Genomic DNA, 16,600 nt, shown 5'->3' on the forward strand with positions numbered 1-16,600 from the left:
CTCCCAATAACACACTGGCAACGATTAATCAATGAATTTTGCATTCCCTTTTATTAGCAATAGTTAAGAATTCATTTCCAATTTGTCTATAAGATGAGTGTTATTGCCCTTAAGCTATGCCTCTGGCTTCTGCTTTTAATGTTATCTTAAAATACAATCTTCACAATACTTTTCATGTCCTTAGAAAATATCTTAGCTATCCTTTTATTAAAATTAATGAGTAAAAATTATGCATGCACATATATATAATTTTAAATGTGAGTCATTGCTGAATAATATCTAATATATAATCATCATAAGATTTTGATTAACATTTATAAAAATAAATTACTTCAATGTATCTAAAATAAATTGATAATACATAAATTTATACTATCTTCTATCTTTTTTTTATTAAGCAGTTTTCACATCTCCTCTATAGCACTTTCTATACTTTTTCATTAAGGTGCTCAGGAAAAATTGCTGAAATTATTTGTACCAGGATTGAACTATAGGAGTCAACTACTTGTCACTATGCATGAAAAGTTTAATCCACTTGCTACATATTTAGGATTTCTAAGAAAATAAAATTCGGTGATATTTTGTTCCCCAGTATATCGTACACCTTAATAAACTTATCTGGGATCAGAGAACAGAACAGCCACTATATACAGAGGCCAGAAAATGGTGGCACACACACCTTTAATCCTAGTATTCTGAAGGCAGAGATCCACCCAGATCTCTGTGAGTTCAATGTCACACTGGAAACAGCCAGGCATGGAGACACATGTCTTTAATCCCAGGAAGTGATAGTAGAAAGCAGAAAGCTATATAAGGTGTGAATACTGGAACTAGAGCTGGTTAAGCTTTTAGGCTTTTAGCAGCAGTTCAGCTGAGATCCATTCAGATGAGGATACAGAGGCTTCCAGTCTGAGGAAACAGGATCAGCTGAGGAATTGGCAAGGTGAGAAAGCTGTGGCTTGTTCTGTTTCTCTGATCTTTCAGCGTTCACCCCAAAACCTGGCACCAGGTTTGTTTTTATTAATAAGACCTTTTAAGTTTCATGCCATAATAAAATATAAAATCAATTAGTGAGACATTAGTATATGGTATGTAAGTATATGAACACAAAATTTAAACCTGTTAACATGATTTTATTCGTAAAATTTGATATCTTCAATGCCAATCCAGAGTTTTATAAGACTAATACCTTCAGATTCTTACAGGACTGTAAAGAAATGAGTTTCAATGTTGTGACTGAAGAAGCTGCAAATAAAATCTCTGTACAGACAGACAGGATATGATAGAGCTGGGCAGAAAGAGGAAGTGATGTAGCTGGGTGGAGAGAGGAAGTAAGATGGCGGGACACAGAAAAATATATAGGGTGTGAACATACATGAAGTAGCTCTCTTGGTCTAAGGATTTCCTAGTGGTAATAACTTTTGGCTGGCTTATTCTAGTCCTGTGATCTCTCAACTTTCACCCCAATATCTGGCTCTGTTTTTTTTTTTAATTAATAAGACCATGTAGCAATTTATGTTACATCCAATTCATGTTACAGACTATCTTGTTAGGGTTTGAATTTGGATTTGCATCTTCTTTATGGATAATGTTGTTGAGCTTTTGATTTCATCTTTTCTTTAGGAAGCATCTATTCAGGGCATTTGTCCTTTTTGTGTTACTTATTTGGTTGTTATTTGAGTTCCTTACACAGTGTGGATTTACCTCCATCAGATAAATAATTGGCAAATGTTTTCTCAACTGTATGGCATGCTTCTATTCTTTTGTTTCTTTTTGTTTGTAAAAGCTTGTTTTCTTGATATAAAAGTACTTTCCACTTTTTTTAAAAATTCCTTTGCGTGTGCTTTTAGAATCCTACACAGAATATGGTTGCCTCTACCAATGTCTTGAAGTGTTTACCATCTATAATATTCATGCAGTTTTGGAGGCTCAAGTTTTCACTGAAGTCTTTGATTCACTTGGAGTTTAGATTTTTAAATTATTGTTATTTTAGACAAATGCCAACAAAATAATGGTTTTCCAAGTACTCCTAGGCATGGGGTCTTCCCTGAAATGTGGGTATATATCCAGTGACACTCCATTAGGAAAAACTAATTTTCATTTTTTCAGCAGACATCAGTTGCAAACATCTCATTTAAACTGAGTTCATGTTTTGTTTTTGTGGGGTGCTTTTTGAAGTGTGTGGACTTTTTGTTTCATTTTGATATTTTTTATATTATTTTTTGGTTGCTTGTTTTGACTTTCATTTTTTCTTTTTGGTGAGAAAGAGATAATCAGAGATAGAGAGAAAGAGGAAACCAAGGAGTTATAAAGGAGGTTGGACCTGTGAGGAGTTGAGGGAGAAGACAATATGAATAAACTATATAGTGTTAAAATTTTTAATTAGAAAAAGAATAGTTTTCATAGTTAATAGTATTTGGGGATCTAGATTTCTGTGGTTAAACAAAATAAATGAACTTTGATGATAACCTTGCACAATGTCCAAAAAATGACTAAAAATTTTGCAGGTCAAAATATAGTTACAATTGTTAAAATGCAGGCATTATTTTACTTTTTAAATATTTTTAAAATTAGGTCCTTGAGAATTTTGTATAATTTATGACCATATTTACCTCCTCCTCAAACTCTTTCTAGAAATCTACTCCCTTTTATTTAGTTAATTGTGTGTGTGTGTGTGTGTGTGTGTGTGTGTGTGTGTGTGTGTGTATGCACACAGGCATGTGTATGCCACAGCACATGCATAGAGCTCAGAGGATAAATTGTAAGAGTTTGTTTTCTGTTTCCATCATGAGTCCTGGGCATTCAACTCAGGTTATCATGGTATAAGCAGAAACCTCTACTCTAACTGCTGAGCCATCTCAGCAGCCTGAAGACAATGTTTTTATTATGTTACTTTTATTTTTGAGATTATAATTGTATAATTTCTCCCTCCTCTTTCCCATTTTTGAACCCTCCCAGACACCCCACCTTGCTGTCTTTCAAAGCTGTAGCCTTTGTTTTTGTTAATTGTTATTATATGCATTGTGTATAATTTTATGCATATGAAGAGAATATTTTAAAATATGAAAAGAAATAGGTGAAGATTTCTTAGGATAAAATTACAGGATTATAACAGAAATCAATGAGTTGAACCTCATTAAGAATGAAACAGTTTGTGTGGGTGTATGTATTTGAGGAGGCATCCATAGAAGTAGACTTTCAGATGGCCTTTTGAAATTCCTCTTGTGTTAGTTATTCACTACATACTCTGGACTCTTCCTTTCCCATTCTCTATCTCATTCAATCCTTTCTTTAACCTTTTATACCATTGCATTCTATCTGCTACCTTGACACAAAAGGGACATTTGTCTTCTTGGCTTAGGCTACTTCAAACAGAAAGAATGTGTACAGCTTCATCCATTTACCCATGAAATTCTTGATTTCACTTTTCTTAATAGCCGAATAATATTTCATTGTGTAAATATACCACATCCATATACATACACACATATAAAAGTAGTTTAAGCATAGTTACCCTATTAAAAGACAATAATGCTCCTGCTAAATAACACTGGTTAACAAATAAAAAGCCCAGAACTAGAAATGGTTTACTTTTTATTGGAGTTGTTGGCCAGTGAAATGGCACAGACCCCTAAACATTGAATATTCTTGCCAGTGCTCCTTGTTACTCCATAGAACTTGATGCTAAAGCTCCATTGTTGAAGACATTTCATACTTGAGTAATAGAACATGGAGAAACCAAGCTGGTCCTCACTTGTTTGCTTCATCCCCAGTAGTTATCTTTCATAATACTTAAGGTGCTATGCACACTACAGAAGAGAAAGGTAATCACTGATCTTACCTAATTGCAAATCCTTGAGCTACACTAAGACCAGCCTGGTAAGACATGTGGTAAGGATGACATGGGACTAACCTCTAATTGTATTTAAGCTCTGTTCCATGGCTTTCAGCTCATGTCTGGCATCATTATCAGGGACCCACAACCTATGGCTGGACAGGTCACAGGCCCTAGGTCACAACCTGCTACTAATATTGTGCTAAATGGGCATAGCATTAAATTGACTACTAAAGGTTTATCCAGAGTCCCTTAAATTAGTTCATCACTCAGCTTGTACCAGAGGAACTTATTTTTAATGTAGATGGTGATAAGCACCAAGATACCACCTGGCCAAAACAAGACTGTAAGGGACTATGGAAAACTCAGACATAAATGGCATATATAACAACCCCACTGGAAGCATTGTGAAAGAGGAGGCAGAAAGATTGTAAAAGCCCAAGGCACTGCATGGTGCCAAAGACACAATGTTTGTTGGATGGAGCAGGGCAGTTGTATTTATGAACTTGTGGTTGTTGTAACAACATGTACAAGAACTTCATAAGGTCAAGCTAAAAAAAATCCTGACATGGAGAGAGAAGATGAATATAGAGTCCTACCCCTGGCTAAGGATCTATAGGTAAATGATAGCTGCTGGGAGAAGATTATGTTTTTCTCAGGATCATATATCCAGTGAAGTGAGGTAGTATGATGAATATGATCTAAACGCATTACATAAAATTCTCAGAAAAATGAAAAAAAAAAAAACACAAGATGGTGGCCCTGCTGATCAGAGTTTACAGTCTTCCATGGCCTGGCAGCTCTCTTTGAGCTTGGCAACATAGAAGACTCCTTCCCCTAGGGGCAGGGAAGGCTTCCTGTTCTCTACCTTACATTCTTTGGAGACTCTCTCTAGGCTCAGATGCCTGATGTATCTCTCATGTGACCCTTGACACAGTTCCCTGCAAACACTCTTGCTCTGTTGCCTAAATGATGATTAGATGACATTCTCTAGCTATTGTGGTCAGACTGTGCTACTACTAATCCAGCTATGTGGTAGAAGCATACCACTTCATGCAAATTAGATGGTCCCCCAGCTATTTCCCCAATCCTACATATCCCCTATACTCTGGAACACAGCTGAGCTGCCTCAGTGAATCTGTTTCCTGAAAGGCTACTTCTACCATGTTTACTGGCTGGACACGGCCCTCCCTGCAGCTTCGGCCCCCTATTCCCCCATGACCCAATGGCCAATGGACCATGGGGAGTTGGGGGAACCATAACAAGAAAAATACAAAAATATTTTAACAGACCATGCATAGACTATTTACTACTTGAGTAAATATGAAGGAAATGTAATTAATAGTGACTTTTTATTCCTTAATTGGCAATTATTTAAGGTTCAGAATACAATATATTGGCAATGTTTGGAGGAATGAGACTTGTATTATGAGCCAGTAAATAGTAATTTGGATAATTTCTCAGGTATGCAATTTGAATGTAAAATGAATATTTACATATCCCATGAATCAAGAAGTCTATTTAGATATTTAACCTGGAAAAATCTTTTCACATGTGCCTAGCAAATATTAATATTTAAGTTATAAGCATAATGCCAAGATTTTGAATAAATATCTTTCCTGATATTAAAATGACTTAAATTATAGCATATCTGTGTATATACACACTAGAATATGAAATCATGCGTGCATTTTAAAATTGGCTACATAGATTAATCTAAGAAACATTGATTAAAGTAAGAAAACAAACCCTTTTAGAGAATAGTACTATTTACATAACAAATGTTTTAAGACATTATCTAATGTTTATGGATGTGTGTGTGTGTGTGTGTGTGTGTGTGTGTGTGTGTGTGTGTTTATGTGTGTGTATTGAAAATAAACTGTAATATGATGTTCATTCATTTTTTGAAATATTGTATCTGGAGAGAGTAAATAATGACATACCGAAATGAAAACTGATGCAAAGTTAAAGCATAATGGTGCAGGAAAAATGTATTATTTTTAGATTGTTTCTATTAGTTTATGTAAATATAATCAGCATTGCTAACTGCACAACCACCTATCAGCAACATAATCTTCTGGTTTTCTCCAATAACATATCGTTATACAGATGAAACTGGGATTCATCGCACGGTAAAAATTTCAAAATTTTCTTATCTATCTCCTTTGTATATAAATATCATATCTAAATATTACAGTAATAAAAGTCGCTCCAACTGCTTATTTCAGGCTTTAGTAGTGATTCTATTTGCTCTGATTCTCTGTAAGAATGCAGTGTCTTGTGGTATGATTGAGCATTTCTTGGGTATATGCCCAAGAGTCGTATAGCTGGATCTTGGGGGAGATTGATTCCCAATTTTCTAAGAAAGCACCATATTGATTTCCAAAGTGGTTGTACAAGCTTGCATTCCCACCAGCAGTGGAGGAGAGTTCCCCTAGTTCCACATCCTCTCCAGCATCAAGTGTCTTCAGTGATTTTGTTCTTAACCATTCTGACAGGCATAAAGTGGTATCTCAGAGTTGTTTTGATTTGCATTTCCCTGATGATTAGGGATGTTGAGCAATTCCTTAAATGTCTTTCAGCCATTTGAGTTTCCTCTATTGAGAATTCTCTGTTTAGTTCTATAGCCCATTTCTTAATTGGACTGTTGGTCGTTTTGATGTCTAATTTCTTCAGTTCCTTATATATTCTGGATATCAGTCCTCTGTCAGATGTGGGGTTGGTGAAGATCATTTCCCATTCTGTAGGCTGTAGAGCACTTGCTCAGCTATGTTCATATCAGCATTGTTTGTAATAGCCAAAACCTGGAAACAACCTAGATACCCTTCAACTGAAGAATGGATAAATAAATTGTGGCACATATGACATCATGAAGTTTGCAGGCAAATGGATGGATCTAGAAAAAATCATCCTGAGTGAGGTAACCCAGACTCAGAAAGACAAATATGGTATGTACTCCCTCATAGGAGGATACTAGATGTGGAACAAGGATGACTGGACTGCTTGCTACTCACATCACCAGGGAGGCTACCTGGAAAACAGGACCCCAAGAAAGACACGGGGATCACCCAATGATGAAGAAATGGCTGAGATCTACATGAACAAGCTGGACATGAGTGGGAGCAATGAAGGGCAAGGGTCGAGGGAAAGAGAGCGGGAGATCCCAGCTGGATCAAGAACACAGAGGGAGAACAAGGAATAGGAGACCATGGTAAATGAAGACCACATGAGAAAAGGAAGAAACAAAGTGCTAAAGAGACCCACAGAAATCCACAAAGATACCCCCACAAAGGACTGCTGGCAATGGTCGAGAGACAGCCTGAACTGACCTACTCTGGTGAAGGGATGGCCAAACACCCTAATAGTTGTGCCAGAAACCCCATCCAAGGACTGAGGAATCTGGATGCAGAGATCCATGTCTAGGCCCTGGGTGGAGCGCCGGGAGTCTAATTAGCGAGAAAGAGAAGGGTTTATATGAGCGAGAATTGTTGAAACCAAGGTTGGATAAAGCACAGGGACAAATAGACAAACAAATGGAAACACATGAACTATGAACCAAAGGTTGAGGGGCCCCCAACTGGATCAGGCCCTCTGAATAGGTGAGACAGTTGATTGGCTTGATCTGTTTGGGAGGCATCTAGGCAGTGGTACCAGGTCCTGGGCTCATTGCATGAGTTAGCTGTTTGAAAACTGGGGCTTATGCAAGGACGCTTGGCTCAATCTGGGAGGAGGGGACTGGACCTGCCTGGACTGAGTCTACAAGATTGATCTCAGTCCTCGGGGGAGGCTTTGCCCTGGAGGAGGTGGGAATGGGGGGTGGGCTGGGGGGAAGGGGACGGGGACAGGAAGGAAGAGAACAAGGGAATCTGTGGCTGTTATGTAGAACTGAATGGCATTGTAAAATAAAATAAAGGAAAAAAAAGAAAAAAGCAAAAAAACAAAACAAAACAAAAAGAATGCAGTATCTTTCCTCAGTGCATGAACTGACAGTTTGGAACCTGGGGCTTATACAGGGACACTTAGCTCAGCCTGGGAGGAGGGGACTGGACCTGCCTGGACTGAATCTATCAGGTTGAACTCAATCCTCAGGGGAGTTTTTGCCCTGCAGGAGATGGGAATGGGGGATGGGGGGTTGGGGGGTTTGGGAGATAGGGGTGGGAGGGCGGAGAACAAGGGAATCCATGGCTGATATGTAAAATTAAATTTAATAAATAAATTTAAAAAATAAAAAAAAAAGAATTCAGTGTCTTCTCAATTAACCTTGCAACTTCTAAGAATCTCAAAAAGCTGGAAAGGGGTAGTGTTAGCTCTTTTGTTCCTTGATTAAAAGATGTTATACCAAAAATCATTTAGAATGACTGTAGAGCTAATTAGAACAAGGTTTATGTCACACCTTGTAACTCATATAGAGGCTTTATACAATATATTACATAAAGAAATTTAAAAAAAGGGAAAATGTATATCTATGTGTAAATCAGCATTTTGAAAAATACATATGTAGCATGAAACTTAAAAAGTTCTTATTAATAAAATCTAACCCGGACCAGGTATTGGGGTGAATTCTGGAAGACTAGAGAGACAGAACAAGCCACAGCTAACCTCACCTGGCCAACTTCTCAGCTGGTCTTGTTTCCTCAGACTGGATGCTTCTGTGTCCTCATCCCAATGGCTCTCAGCTGAACTGCTGCTCGAAACCCAGAAGCTTAACCATCTAAAAGCTTAACCAGCCAAATGCTTCCTGTTTCTGGTCTTCATGCCTTATATATCTTTCCTTTCTACCTTCACTACCTGGGATTAAAGGCTGGCTTTCTGGGATTAAAGGTGTGTGTCACCATGCTTGCCTGTTTCCAATGTGGCCTTGAACTCACAGAGATCTAGAGTGATTTCTATCTCTGAAATGCTAGGATTAAAGGTGTGAGTGCCACCATTTTTGAGCCTTTGTATCTAGTGGCTGTTCTGTCTCTGACCCCAGATAAGTTTATTAGGGTGCACAATATTTTGGGGAACACAATACTACCACATACATACATTGAGTTGTTAACTCTGACTAACTGCATGGAAGGACATCAAATGAATAAATGAAGAAATAAATAAGTAACCCATCAACATATGCACATATCCCTCTCTTTATTATTCTCAAATACAGCTTGTATGTTTATCACTGTTATGGATGTAAAATTCTTTTCTCACTACTATGTATTAATACAATTCTTTTATATGTCATAAGTAGAACCTTACTAATTGGTTAGTATCCTATTAAAAATATCAGAACAACAACAACATAAAGGATATCGATTACATTACTGATATAATGATAAACTAGAGAATGCTACATGGATGCTAAAGTAAAGGTTTGAAATTCCTTAAATACATCATAAATATAGTCCTTAAACCCACAGATTCGTGTAGCTATCACCCCTCATCAAAGAAGCTCCTGTCTACAGCAAATGGAAATGATCACAGAAAACTTCACAGGACACAATACACAGATCAATGGACTCTGGGTAGTCCAGCCCCAGTGGGGATGACTGCTGTACTGCTCCAGCATCTACAGTTCAAAATATGCCATGGAATAGGGGGAACAAGACACTAAGTGCCAGAATACAAGAAAGCCTTCTGCATGACTTCCTTTCTTAGAAAGGGCAGCATAAAAAAGACCTGAACGATGACACTATCAACAGAGATGGAAGCACAGAAGGGGGAAGTTTTATGGGTTCCTACCCGGAGATAAAGACTGATAGGCAATTAATGACTGCTGAGAGATGGAGTATTAGCCTCTCCCAGGAATGAGCACTGTGACTGGTTATTTAATACAGAGTAGTCAACCTGAAACTATATCCACAAAAACAACAACAACAAAAATCAACTGAACAGCTTATATTTATGTATTTATCCAAATGTGTGTGTGGTTAACAGTAATAATCAAAGAAAATAAGCTATGATTTTGAGATGGGTGGTGACAGGGAAAGGATTGGAGGGAAGAAATCAGGAGCAGTGATGTAATTATATTTGAATTAAAATTGTAAAAGTAAAACTCAAAATAATATTCCCAGTTTTTCTTATAAGACATGCCTAGCTATTATATTGGGATTATATAAATATATATATATCATATTTGGGATTATATAAATATTAATACAGCCCAATATATATATATGTATATCTAACATTTTTCACTATTAATATCTTCAAACCCACATTTCAATAGGTATTAGATATTCGGTATATACATATGCTACTATATTGTAAAAATATTTATTAAAGGTGACTGCATAAAATGTAGGGTTTGAGTAATATTTATAGTATATTCCATTTTAAAAAAATTAAACAAGCAAAACATATACCAAGATGTGTGTGATTTGAATTTTTTTTTTATAAAAGAAAGGAGAATAATTAAGTTTTTATTATTTGGTTGAATTGCTTTTTTCATAATACAATAAAAGCATATTGACAATTTAAAAATATTAAGCATAATTTGAGACTCAACATTCTGTTTTTTGGAATTCTATATCTGTGATAGATTGAACATAAGTGGAATGAATTAATTCTTTATAAAAGGAATATTGGTTGGCTTTCTATTATTGAAAATTCTTTATAAAACTATCTATCTATCTATCTATCTATCTATCTATCTATCTATCTATCTATCTATCTATCTAACATCCTGGTCACAGTTTCCCCTCTGTCCTCTCCTCCCAGTCCCTCCTCTCCACCTCCTCTCTCTGCCTCCCCTCGCCAAATCCACTCCTTCATTTGTATGTAGGAAAGGGCAGGTGTCCCATGAGTATCAACAAAACATAGCATATCAAGTTGCATTAAGACTAAGCATCTCCCCATGTATCAGGCTGGGAAGGCGACCCAGTGTAGATGTAACCAACCGTCTTATTAAATAAGAAACACAGAAACAATGTAAAAGAGAAAGCCAAGAAGTCAGAGCTCAGAGCTAAAATCTCACCCTTCCTCCTGCTGTCCCAGCTTCGCGAAAAGAGACCTACTTCCTGTCCGTTCGTATTTTTAAAGTATGTTGTTCTGCCTTCTCATTGGTTGTAAACCCAAACACATGACTGCCTCGGCACTGTCTGAATGTACAGCCCCCTAGGTCTTAAAGGCATATGTCTCCAATGCTGGCTGTATCCCTGAACACACAGAGATCTTATGGGATTAAAGGCGTGTGCCACCACCGCCACACTCTTGCTATGGCTCTAATAGCTCTGACCCTGAACACACAGATATCTATGGGATTAAAGGCGTGTGCCACCACCGCCACACTCTTGCTATGGCTCTAATAGCTCTGACCCCCAGACAACTTTATTTATTAACATACAATCAAATTAATATTTCAATACAAATCAAAATAATATTTCAATACAATTAGATTACCACCACATTTCCCCTTTTCTATTTTAATAAAAAGAAAAAAAGCAAAAGGTTATGACTAACAAAAGAAAAACTATATACAAAAGTACAATAACTATATACAATATATACAAGTAATAAATACCTAAACAGGTATTTGACGAATCAGAGAAAATAATTCCATTATCTATCCTATTTTGATAATTCCAAGATGTATCTAATGTACTTTCTATCCTAATTAATTTTCAACTATAACTAACTAATCTTCAACCATAACTAACTAATCTTCAACTCCCTCAGAGACCCAAGAAGGGAATAATATTAGCTAACAAAAATAAAAACAGGAAGTGCATGCAAGCAACTTCCAAAAAATTTTGTGAGTTGACAGAAACAGCCAGCTGCCTGGGCAGTCACCTGAGGTTTCTCCGCAGTGTTGGGGCATCATCTTCAGCCTATAGGCTTAGTGTATCTGACAGACTCATTTGTGAAGTAGGATGTACACAAGGTCAACAGTTCAACCTCACATTGGGTGAGAGCAGTCCACGTACCAGAAACACCTGAATTCCACTAGTGTCCTGTCATGATTCAGGATTTTAAATTCTGGAAATTGTTGACAGTTTTTTAATTCAGCTGTCCATTCTTCTTGGCTGTGTATATATGGCTTCATCTCAGCATCCCCTTCTTCTCCACATCCCTCTATTAAATGCCAGTCTACTTTTGAGAGGCATGAGCTTTCAGCTGCTGTTCCATTGTACAACAGAATCCATCGGCCCTCTGCCTGTTAAGCTGCCTTCGAAGAAAAGGGCACCGTACCTTTTCCGGATGCGAAGGCCACTTCAGGGATGGGGCCATATTGTCCTGGCCTCAGAAGATGCCTTTTGATAAAGCCATAACCACACTTGTTTTGGCAAGAATCAGTAGTCCCTTGTTTCGTGATCTGTCTGTCCATTTTGTCCTGTTGATTCGAGGATACTTTGTTGTCCAGTGGCTAACTTTTGCCAGAATGAAAGTTGACTCCATATGCAGTTTCTTCAATGCCCATATTTTCTCTAAAGTAGATTGGTACTGCCAGGAGCCGACATGTCTCAAAAAAGAAAAATTTTCTAAGTTATTAAAACATTTTAAATGCCATATTCTGTAGATCTCTGAAGGGTTTGAAGATGACCTGTCTAAAACATCTCTGCTCAATTTTTAAAACATATCCAATATGACTACAAGTTCTATGATAATGTCTAACTACTAGCTTTCATTTCTTTATCTCCTAATAGTTGATAATAATAACATTCAAGGATCAGAAATTTGCATTACATTGTTAAATGGATGGAATAAATACAATTAGAAATATACATATAGCATTTTCTAACAATATCAGTTTCAAATTTGTGTACAATATAAAACAATTCAATCCAATGTAAAGTATTTAAAACTAATAATTGTCTTTCTCTTTTCTTTCTTTTTTTTTTCTTTCTTTCTTTCTTTCCTTCTTTCTTTCTTTCTTTTTTTTTTTTAAACAAGAACCTTAAATCTAATCTCCTTTGCTTAGCCTTTTTCCTAACCCTTGACAATAACTTGTAACCAACCCCCCTAAATACTGAAAATTATCCCAGACCCAGAACCCATTAAAAAGACCAAAAAACCACCCGCCCCACACCACCTCTTTGGGAATGTGGGCGTCGTATTCTTAAAATTGCTTCCTGCTGGGTATGGGCGAAGTTTTCTTTATCCTGAAAGAAAAATTTTAGGTTAATTGTCAAATTCTAGGAGAGGTAACTATATCCTTCATTATCCAGTCTGTGTATAATGCCAAAGTTCAGGGTTTATCTCAAGTCCTTATTCAAGTAGTCTTTGAGACTGGATCATCTCAGCTAGTCATCTCAAAATTGCTCTGAGCACCTTGTAGTTCAAAGCTGATCTGTGGATGATGTTTGTCAGTTTAATGATATTATTATTGTCCACGTGGAATTGTTGTTGTTGTGGGGCCCCATCTTCTTTCTGGAGACTTCAGTTGATATTAGGCCTGGCCGTGATTTCCTGCAGAAAACTGATAAGAGACTCGAACACAAAAACATATATATGCAGCTAGCCTTTTTTCTAGAATTAGTTAGTACTCTATGTGACCATTCATATCTTAACAAAGTTTAAAATGTATATATATATATTAATCTTGTAAATTTTGATATAAAATTTATACTTTGAGAAAAGTTTAAAGAATCAGAATAGAATCAAAGAGTTGAGATTAGTAATAGAATAGTCCCTTAATTAATTTTTGCTTTTGTCCTGTACCATAGCAGAAGATGGCTCTTATTCTGGCATGATACAGGGAGTTTGCATTTTCCTTTTAACAACATGCTTGATTTTAAAGAAGGAGAGAGCCATTCTCCAACTCCAAAGTCAGCTTTAAATTTTAATTGAACTGGGACTATTAGAAAACCAAGAGTGTTAAATCTTTAGAGAAAAGCAGAAACAAACATTTAGGAAGACATAAAATTTTTTTAGATAATATATACCCATACACCGTTTCACTCTGTTTCTTGGGATAGATGATTTGTCCCTTTTCTTCAGTTGTCTCATTTGTCCAGTGTTCTTCAGATTCCTTAACCTTCATTCTCCTAAAAGACAAAAACAAAAACCTTTCCCCAAGACTAATTTTGGGGATGTTCCTTTTTGGCAAGTTATTATCTGATGAAATGAAAAGACATGTTTTATTGATACAAGTTAGTTTAAATTGGATGTTCATGCTGGTTGATGAACTATCACCTCCTCTAATTAAGAGGTCTCTCTTGTTCAAATCGAACCTTTATCAATTTTGATGGTACCCACAGCTTATCTTCTCCTGTAGAAACAAAAGCAAAACCACGTCCCCAATGTAATACATACCCTGGTTTCCATTCTGAGGTCAGCACATCCTTAAAGTATATAGGCTGATTTAATTCTGTAGTTTTTTCTATTATCCAATGTCTCTCTGCAGCTGTTGTTCCTTTCTCATTGGCATTCAGAAAATTCAAAGTTAGAAGAGCATTATGCAGTCTATTTCTGGGGGTTTTTGTTACCCATTTCTGTTTATTTAGCATATCCTTTAGAGTTCTGTTTGATCTTTCTATAACTGCTTGACCTGTAGGATTATGTGGTATGCCTGTAATATGCTTTATATTGTAATAAGCAAAAAACTGTTTCATTTTAACAGAGACATATGATGGAGCATTGTCAGTTTTGATTTGTGCAGGTATACCCATGATGGCCATAACTTCTAGCAAATGAGTGATTACAGAATCAGCATTTTCAGAACTCAAAGCAGTTGCCCATTGAAATCCTGAATAAGTATCGATAGTGTGGTGTACATATTTCAATTTTCCAAATTCTGCAAAGTGAAACACGTCCATCTGCCAGATTTCATTTCTCTGAGTACCCTTTGGGTTACATCCTGCTGGTAATGGCGTCTGATTGTAGAAGGAACAAGTAGGACATTTCTTTACTATTTCTTTGGCTTGTTGCCAGGTTATGGAAAAATCCTTTTTTAAACCTTTACTATTAACGTGATGTTTTTTATGAAATTCTGAGGCCTCCAGCACATTTCCTATCAATAATTTATCAATTTCATCATTGCCTTGTGCTAGAGGGCCGGGCAGACCAGTATGGGATCGAATGTGAGTTATATATAAAGGATGATTCCTTTTCCTGATTGTATCTTGTAATTGAATAAATAGTGAAGTTAATTCTGAAGCATCAGGGATAAATTCTGCAGTCTCAATATGTAACACCACTCTTTCAGCATACTGAGAGTCAGTTACTATGTTGAGAGGTTCTGAAAAATCCATTAATACCAACAGAATAGCATACAATTCTGATTTTTGCACTGAATTATACGGACTTTGAACCACTTTACTTAAATTTTCTGATTTGTAACCTGCCTTTCCTTCTTTGTTGGCATCTGTATAAAATGTACGAACTCCAGATATGGGTTTTTGCCGTACAATTCGAGGCAAGATCCATTCAGCTCTCTTTATAAGATCAATTCTATTGCTTTTGGGATATTTGCTGTTAATTTCTCCCAAAAAATTACTGCAAGCTCTTTGCCAAGGTTCACTTTCTGTCCATAATTTTTCAATGTCCTCCTTAGTTAATGGTACGACAATTTCTGCTGGGTCTATGCCTGCTAATTGACGAAGTCTCAGTTTTCCTTTGTAAATCAAGTCAGAGATTTTTTCCACATAAGTTTTAAATTTTTTATTTGGTTTATTTGGTAAAAATATCCATTCCAATATAATATCTTCCCTCTGCATTAATATTCCAGTAGGAGGACGCCTAGAAGGTAAGATAACCAAAATGCAATCCAGCTTTGGATCAATACGATTCACGTGTCCTTCATGCACTTTCTTTTCTACCAAGGCTAATTCTTTCTCAGCTTCAGGTGATAATTCTCTTGGACTATTTAAGTCCTTGTCACCTTCTAAGGTTTTGAACAAATTAGTCAGTTCATCATTTTTTACCCCAACAATAGTTCGTAGATGAGAAATATCTCCAAATAATCTTTGAAAGTCATTAAGAGTCTGTAGTCTATCTCTCCGAATTTGCACCTTTTGGGGTCTAATTTTTTGTAGCTCTATTTTATATCCTAAATAATTAATAGAATCTCCTCTTTGTATCTTTTCAGGAGCAATTTGTAATCCCCAGCGAGGCAAAATTTTCTTTACTTCTTCAAACATTATTTCTAAAGTATCTGCATTTGAGTCAGCTAGTAAAATATCGTCCATATAATGATAAATTATAGATTTAGGAAATTTTTTACGTATCACTTCCAATGGCTGTTGTACAAAATATTGGCACAGAGTTGGGCTATTCAACATTCCCTGTGGGAGGACCCTCCATTGAAATCTTTTAACCGGTTGAGAATTATTATAAGTAGGCACTGTAAAAGCAAATCTTTCTCTGTCTTTTTCTTGTAAGGGTATTGAAAAGAAACAGTCTTTTAAATCAATAACTATGAGAGGCCATCCTTTTGGTAACAGAGTAGGCAAAGGCATCCCAGATTGTAGAGAACCCATTGGCTGAATTACTTTGTTAATTGCCCTAAGGTCTGTTACCATTCTCCATTTACCAGATTTCTTTTTAATAACAAATACAGGAGAATTCCAAGGGCTGGTTGATTCTTCAATATGCTGAGCATTTAACTGTTCTTCTACCAGCTCTTCTAAAGCCTGGAGTTTCTCTGTTGTTAAAGGCCATTGCTGGACCCATACAGGCTTGTCTGTTAACCATTTTAAAGGTAGAGCTGTTGGTGTCTTTGGAAGATCATCAGTTATTGTGCCCTGTTCTTGTATAATATGGATGGCTGGTGACCACTCATTAGAACAATATCTTCTAATATTTCTCTCAGTAACATGTGCTAGTTTATGATTTGTTTCTGAGATT

Source organism: Peromyscus maniculatus, chromosome 14 (genome assembly GCF_049852395.1).
Source record: "Peromyscus maniculatus bairdii isolate BWxNUB_F1_BW_parent chromosome 14, HU_Pman_BW_mat_3.1, whole genome shotgun sequence".
Taxonomy (NCBI): domain Eukaryota; kingdom Metazoa; phylum Chordata; class Mammalia; order Rodentia; family Cricetidae; genus Peromyscus; species Peromyscus maniculatus.